Here is an 8,090-nt window from a genome sequence, read left to right as displayed (position 1 = left end):
GAAAAGTTTTCGGAAATTCTCATTTAAAATTCGCGCGCTGTATATTTTTCGATATTTTAAGTTTATGTAGTTTGGCAGCACTGTCCTTAATTACTATGCCAAAAATGAGCTCGATCTGTCAGACAGTTCGTTTACGGCAGCTGTTGAAACCAGTTCACCTCAGTAGTGCGTTGCGAAATGTCTTCGACGGTCGTACGACCGTCCTGGAAGGCTTTGTACCACTCATAAACTTGAGTTTTCGATAAAACTGATTCCCCATAAGCCTTTTGTAGCATTCGCAACGATTCTGCACACGAAATTTCGTTCGAAACACAAAATTTGATGCAAACTCTTTGTTCAATATTTTTTTCCATTGTTTTTTTCGCAACGCCCTACTGAGGTGAACTGGTTTCAACAGCTGCCGTAAACGAACTGTCTGACAGATCGCGCTCATTTTTGGCATAGTAATTAAGGACAGTGCTGCCAAACTACATAAACTTAAAATATCGAAAAATATACAGCGCGCGAATTTTAAATGAGAATTTCCGAAAACTTTTCGGTCTTAATGTATATGTTAGATCTTATGATGAAGTGCACTATATTAAATATTTTAAAATCAGAAAAAAAATCGCCCGAAGTATATGATGATTTCTACAGTGCTTCATAGCTATCCTTCAATATTTGATAACAGCAAATCGTAAAAACTTGAGTGCTTATTTGGTATATAGAGATTCTCCTGATGGCACATTAAATACCGCATAAATACATATTTTTTTTTCCAAAATAGCAACTTTATTTATTTTCTTGTGCAAACTTTATTTTATTTATTAATTTAAGTGCTTTTTGAAATGTAAATATGCTAACAGATTATCACATATACACATATGTATATATATATATTTTGCTTACACCACACTCAAATGATTTTGTTAATAAAATTATTTATTTTACTGTATATAGTATATATAGAAACAACAAAAACAAAAACTGTAAATTATCGTTTAAAACACACACATAAATAACAAGTAAATTGGCATAAAATTAAAATTGGTAAATAAAAAATTAAAAAAGTCTTATCCATACATTAAGGATAAGCAACAAAATTTCAAATTTTTCATATATATAATAAATACTCATTACCAGTGATTTAAAAAAAATTTATATAAATGTATTAAACATCATTATATCATTTGTATTTAATTTTTATGCATAATTATGTTTTAGTGAATTAAACAAAAAAAAAAATATCAAACGAACAAAAACTAAAAACATAAAAATTTATACTTTAAAAAATTACAAAACAAGAAATTTACATCATTTATTTTTTTCATTTCCAAATGAAAAATCATTCGGGATTTTTTGTTTACAGGGGACTTCCTGATGAGTACAGAGTTCGAGTCCGTGTAAACTCGTAAGATAAATAAATTTATTTTTCTATATTTATGTTTAAATATAAAAAATACGTACGCAAGAGTGTTTAAACTTTATACTACTTTTGAATTTCTTTTACTTTTTTATTTCGAATATACAGGGTGTTTGGATATTTAAATATAATCTTTAGGTAATATATTAGGAATGTCTAGAACAAATGTGAGAGTAAATGTCAGTGCTCTTAGCTAATTATGAGATAGTATATTTTTTATACATTTTTGAAGTTACTTCAGAGGACTAATATTACTTTTAAAGTTTAAGAGAATTTTAAGATATAAATAGCATAATATTCCTTTAAGTTAAAAAAAATAAAACAATACATTAAAAAAAAAAAAAATAATTTAAATTTTTATAAATAATTTCTAATTCACATAAACCATTTATAACAGTTGAGTTCCTCTAATATTCTTGTATTATTACTTTGGATGTATTAAATCTATTTATATTCCAAAGTTCCAGTAAATCTTATTACATTTCATACATATTAAATATATAAAGTGACCAAAACAAAATTATTTAATCACTTTTATAATACATATAGTGCTATAAATAATACTTGCTCTCAATAAGCTGTGTATAATATCAATACTCATTAGAAATATTTCTTCAAAGCCCTACTATAGGCTAAACTGACTTATCTAGAGTTATCATGTTATCAGGTATAATTACATGCAGTGGCGTAGTCACGGTCATGCCAATGGGATGGGGCAGTACGTAACGTTTTGTCGAATATTTTTTGTAGTTCACTTAATAAATAATAAATTATAATAAAAATATAATAAAAGAATAAATTATAGAATAAGTTAGTTAATGTACAATTTATATGCACCTCAGTGAGTATATAAAGAATGTAAAAATTATATCCAAATAAAGGCATATTCACATAGAAGTAATATTGTACACCTTGAAATATTCAAAACGAAGGCATAGCTGACATAGAATTACATCGATACGATCCTATATGATACGATGTATATCTGTAAAGAGTAATATTTTTATTAATATTATAGTACCAAAAATAAATTATGGTACTTTATGTATTATATTAAAAATATTTTTATTAGTATATTATATTCAGAAGTGTTATTTAAATCCACTACTTTCTTAAAAATTTATACTTGTCTTTCTGATATTTTTTCTGTCCTAAAGCTGCTAACCTTCACCATCAAAAGTTCTAGTTATTATCTATTAAAAGATAAAGACATAAGAAAAACAGTATTATGTAGTTTTGATTATCTTTATATGATCATGGAAGGAGCTATCCTCTTGATCACCTCTTGAATGAGTTACCAAATATTCTTTATTCAGTTTGGCAGCTGATATAAAATAATTTAAAAAGAATTTTGGCTAACCATATAACTTTGAATACCTATTATTACTAATCTAAAGAAATATTTTTTAGATTTAGTTGAAGTTTTGTTTCTGACCTATAATCTATATAAATACGGATCTTTTTCATTATAAACGCTATAAAAACATTATATTCTTTTTCAGTCATAAGTCTACAAAAGTCTTTTCTATAAAGATCAAGGCAAATATTAAGAATTAAAGTTAAAATATTTTTGATAGTTTTATTAAATTTTATATTTATATAGCGGCTATACTTTATCATACTCATTTTTTTCAAGATCCAAACAAATACCAAGAGTTAGAATTATGAGATATAATATTTTTTATAATATTAAATAATAAAATTTATTAGAATATTACTACAGATCTGTGCTCCCTCAAAATCACTTTTATCAAGATATAGACAAATATGTAGAATTAAACTTATAAAACACAAAAAATTTGAATAGTCTTATATGTATAAATACACATGATACTTTCTTTAATTGGAGCAGTTGAATCGAGGGATAAAACATAAAATAATATGAATATAAAATTTATAAATATAATAAATGAAATATACACAGCTTAGGGACTATTTGACAAACTTTTGTAAGTGATATCCAGCTTACCACAGACCCGTTTGCCTAAACCTAGCTATGCCACTGAACTGAAGAGGTTCGATTGTATGTTACATGCCTATATCCATTATTCAGGGGCTCCATTACTATAAATTTTAATTCATACTCAACTCTTCTTAAAGGGTAATATTACTTTTGTTATAGAATCTTAAATACACCAACAAGATATCATTCTTTTTTCTATCATTATTTTCGGTTTAGGATGATGATATAAACAATAATAGCATTTCTAAGTTATAGAACATAGTACGATATAGTTTTAAGAACAGTCTATCAGATGTTAAGTATTATTAGATATTTTTATAAATAAATTTATGTAAATAATTACCTTTTCTATCGTTGTTTTTAGTTTATACAGAGTTAAAGATAATAGAAATAAAGAAAATATAAGAAATAATAGCATTTCTAAATTAAAGAACAAAGTACGATATAGTCTTAAAAACAGTCTATCAGATGTTAAGTACTACTACATTTCGTAATAAAGAAGTCTATGTACATAATTACCTATTCTATTATTATTTTCAGTTTATACATAATATAATCTGATAGAAATAAAGATATAATAAAGGCAATAATAGCATTTCTACCTTGAGGAAAATACATCAATATGATCTGTCAGATCTATAGTATTATTAGATTTCTTTATAAAGAAGCTACTGTACATAATTATCTTATTTACAATTATTTTTAGTTTAGATCTACACAAAAAGAAAAAAAAATTTTCAACAAGATATATTATTAATATACAGCAAACTCTTCAATAGTACAGATAAGCACAACATGACGCATGAGTGACTTTTATAAAGCTTTTTTTTTCTTCAAATCAAAAACTTCAGTATCACTATAAACAAAATATTATAAAATACCTCAACTACGCTTAACTCAGCACTGACAAATCTTCATACCAAACACCCTGTATATGAGCATAAATGTATTTATATATATGTATGTATGTATGTATGTATATATATTATACAAATATACGGCTATATACTCTATTTACTCTATAGAACAATGCAATATATATTATACTAACTGTAGTCGCAACTGCTACCAATAATACTAATACTTTCACTACAATCCAATTTTTCTGCTATTTTCTACATTTGTTGCACATAAAAATCCATGTTGTAAATTGCTGCTGTTAGTGTAGCTGCTACAATCTACAGTAGTTAACTATTACACAAGAACTGCTATCACCACCTCTACAACCTGAACCTCAGCCTAAAACGTAGTTAGTATCTTCTTTTCTGTTTTCTAATTTTGTAATTTTGTAGCCTAATTGTTTAGTTACTAGCCGCCCTTTAGTTTCGTTAGTTCAATGTGTTTGTAGATACTTTTTTGAATTTGTGTAAATTATTAGTAGCCTAAATGTTGTTGTTTTTCCTTTCAGTTTGTTCTTATTATATTCTTATTATTCTACTACTTTTATGATTTTCGTTTTAATTTATGAAAATTGCACATAATAATAACTACTTTAAATAATCGATACTTTTTATACTCTTGAACACACGAAATTGTAGTCAAACACACGCAATTAAATTTAGAAAAAAAATACAAAATTCTATATTTTAACAGCAGAAATATTATCTTTAAAAATTTCTTATGACAAATTGAAATATTATTTTTGTGTTTAAAATTTTATACAAAAAATCAAACATCATTTAATGAAACATGCAATTGGTGAGTACATAAGCACACATACTATAAACACAACAACAGCAACAATTGTTTAAAATGTAATAGATTTACAAATACAAAAACAAAAACAAAGATCCTTAATGAAATTTTAAAAAAAATATTACTTATAAACCTAATTCTGTACAAAAAAATTGTATACTTTGCTCTCAAAATTATATAGTTTATACACCTATAAATAGTATATAATGTACATTATTAGAAAAATAAAAAGAAGTTTAATGTAAAACCCTTTGAAACCTAATATTCGATATATATTGATTATCAAACTCTTAGTAACTTTTCACTAGGAATCTTAAAGTTTTCTAACCCAAAATACTAACTCCAATAAAATATTAATTGTAGAGTAAAACTTCCAAAGCAGTTTTAATTTTTACTAATTTTAATTAATTTTGATATGCTTAATAGAAACCATCAAGCAGTTCCCTGCATAAAAATTTGTTTTATTTTTTAATTTATTTTTTAGTTATAATTTTTTATACATAAGTAAATATTTTTTTTTTTAGTCACTTGCATATAATCAACTGAAAACAGTACAATCTAAAAACACAAACATATTTCTGCAGTTCTGAAGCAACAAAAAAAAAAAATAAATACCCTAAATTAGTCAATACTTCTCTGTAGGAACTACAATAATTTAAATAAAAAATCTGGTCTTAATTTTTTTTTTAATTACAAAATATACTGCATTGAACTAATATTATTTGATTAATAATTTTATGAATTACATATGAATATATTATATTTTGAACTACAATTATTTAAAACTACAGTAATGCTCCCTATAACCCGGTAAATTGGTTCTGTGTTATAGAAAAACGCGTTTTAGGCGTATTGCCGTATACCCCATATGCACATGGGGTATACAAAGGTACACGAAGCTAATTATGAACTGCACAAATCCCAGCTTTATTTATGAACACGCATTATAAGGATACCGCGTTATAGAGGGGATTACTGTAGTCTTAATTATTTTCTTAATTAAATATAAATACTACAATATATTTTGAACCTAAATTACTTCAATTTTTTTTATAAAATATATATCTCATATTTTAAAATAAGATTATTTAATTATAGCATAGACCATGTTTTCAGTTAAATATATATATTATATTTTCCAAGCACTTTATAAAAATTAGTCTTAAACCAGTAATAATTTTCTGTTTATTTTTTTAAAAATATGATTTAATTTTTATTTATTTTTTATATGTAGTAGTCGAAGCTGTATCTGTAGTAAATGTTAGTTTGAGATTTTTGGTATAAATTCTATATTGTTATATAAAACTATAATATTAAAAAAGAAATTTTTAATTTAATAATATAGTTTATATTATAAAAAAGTTTAAGCCTTACCCTTAAAACTATTCTTTTTTTATAATATTTAAAATAAAATAATTATAAAACTCAATATAACATAATATATAAATAAAAAAAAAGAAAATGAAAATATTATCTGCTAAATTTAAAAAATAATAATTTTATAATATGTGGTCCATATCTAACAATTATTTAAAAAAATATCAGTTTGATATACCATAGGTTTTTAAAAAGCTACTGATAGATTCAAGGTTCAGTCTCCAATGACACACGAATGTATTGAGCTTATTTTTTTAATAAATTTTTTTGCATTTAAATATAAAAAATATACTGAAACAGAGATAATGTCAATTTGGCAATATCGGCGGTTAGAGTAGACTATACTTTGGCATTATTTTCACATCTTTAGTTTTACTTAAGATGATTACTTCATTCGCCCAATAAAGTACTTATAATAAATTTAATAGCAAACGACTGGTAGACACTTCAGACGTATACACTTCAGATAATATATCAATTACAATATATTACAAAAAAATAAAAATCACTTAATTTAAATATTAAAAAGTTTAAGTACTCTTAGGAAAAGGTTATCCATACTATTAGGCAACCAAACTGTTTTAAAGTCTTTGAATTTAGGTCAATTTACATCAATGAGGGTTTTTGACATCACTAAACGAGATGTCGACACAGTTCAACAATTCTCTAATCTAGGCTCCCAGTCAGAAGTATATCAGTCTTGTGGTAGGTTTACTCAAAGTTCATTGCAGATTAGGAAACCATGATCGAAGATTTAATCTCCTCTTCAGTTATATTTGCCGCTATTGTGGAGGAGACGATGAAAGTGCCTCTTATCTGCTTTGTTCTTCTGCAGTACATGCGCGGTGCCGTCTCCCTTCTTTTTGAGAATCTTGGTTAACTACAAGACCTCCCATAAAAAAGCATTTTTAAAATAATAGTTCTGCCAAACGTTGAAGCTGGTTTTAAAGCTCTAAGTTTTTCCATTATACGGTAACACAATGAGAGAATAGACCTAAGGGGATCCTTTTGAATCTCCGGTACAAGCTAATCGAACCTATGAAAATCTTAGTCTATTTTAATTGTATATTAAAGTTTTAATAAACGTTTATTTAGTAAGACTTTTATTTGCCTCAGTAACTACTTTTAAAAAACTGTCCCTATATCTCACTAAGTTTTATGTCTCCTCAAGTTTTATACTTCCAAATTGAATTCGAATAATAATATATCGTTAAGCAAAATCATGGTGATTTCATGTTTTCTGTTCCAGCTAAAATCAAATATGTATCCTTGTATTCTTAAACGAATTTGTCAAGATCATGAGACGTTTTTGACGTTTCCAATTTAGCACCAAATACTTATACTCATTGATTCTTATTTGGCAGGAGTGGTATTGTCAACTGCTTACAATAAAAAATTAGGCAAACATTCAAACGAAATGCAAAGAATATCTGTAGTCTTTATCTTGTCGAAACCTACCACATATGATTCTCTTGGAACCAAATCTTCCAGAACAATTTTTATGTATAATTCTCATAAAATTGTTTGTTCCTTCATGCCGATTAAGGAATAATCATTCAGACACAAAATTGATGCTTTCATAATTCAATGTTTTAATTATATATAATTCTTTCCTTAATTCCTTAACTGTTTCAGGATCTGAAATCATGGATT

The 8,090-nt window shown here is 25.7% G+C and overlaps 1 protein-coding gene across 1 annotated transcript in view; it reads left to right on the top strand.

Annotated features, from left to right (window-relative positions):
- The first annotated feature begins 1,341 nt into the window (after positions 1–1,341).
- The window catches only part of LOC119669330 (voltage-dependent T-type calcium channel subunit alpha-1H), a 77,763-nt gene continuing 71,014 nt past the window's right edge, over positions 1,342–8,090 (top strand). Inside the window, exon 1 of the mRNA XM_038079171.1 lies at positions 1,342–1,390. The gene's annotated coding sequence lies outside the window, so the exon portion shown is untranslated. The remainder of the gene's footprint in view (positions 1,391–8,090) is intronic.

Source organism: Teleopsis dalmanni, chromosome 1 (assembly GCF_002237135.1).
Source record: "Teleopsis dalmanni isolate 2A chromosome 1, ASM223713v2, whole genome shotgun sequence".
Taxonomy (NCBI): Eukaryota; Metazoa; Arthropoda; class Insecta; order Diptera; family Diopsidae; genus Teleopsis; species Teleopsis dalmanni.
Note: the sequence above shows the minus strand (reverse complement) of the source record. Positions and strands in the feature narration are given on the sequence as shown.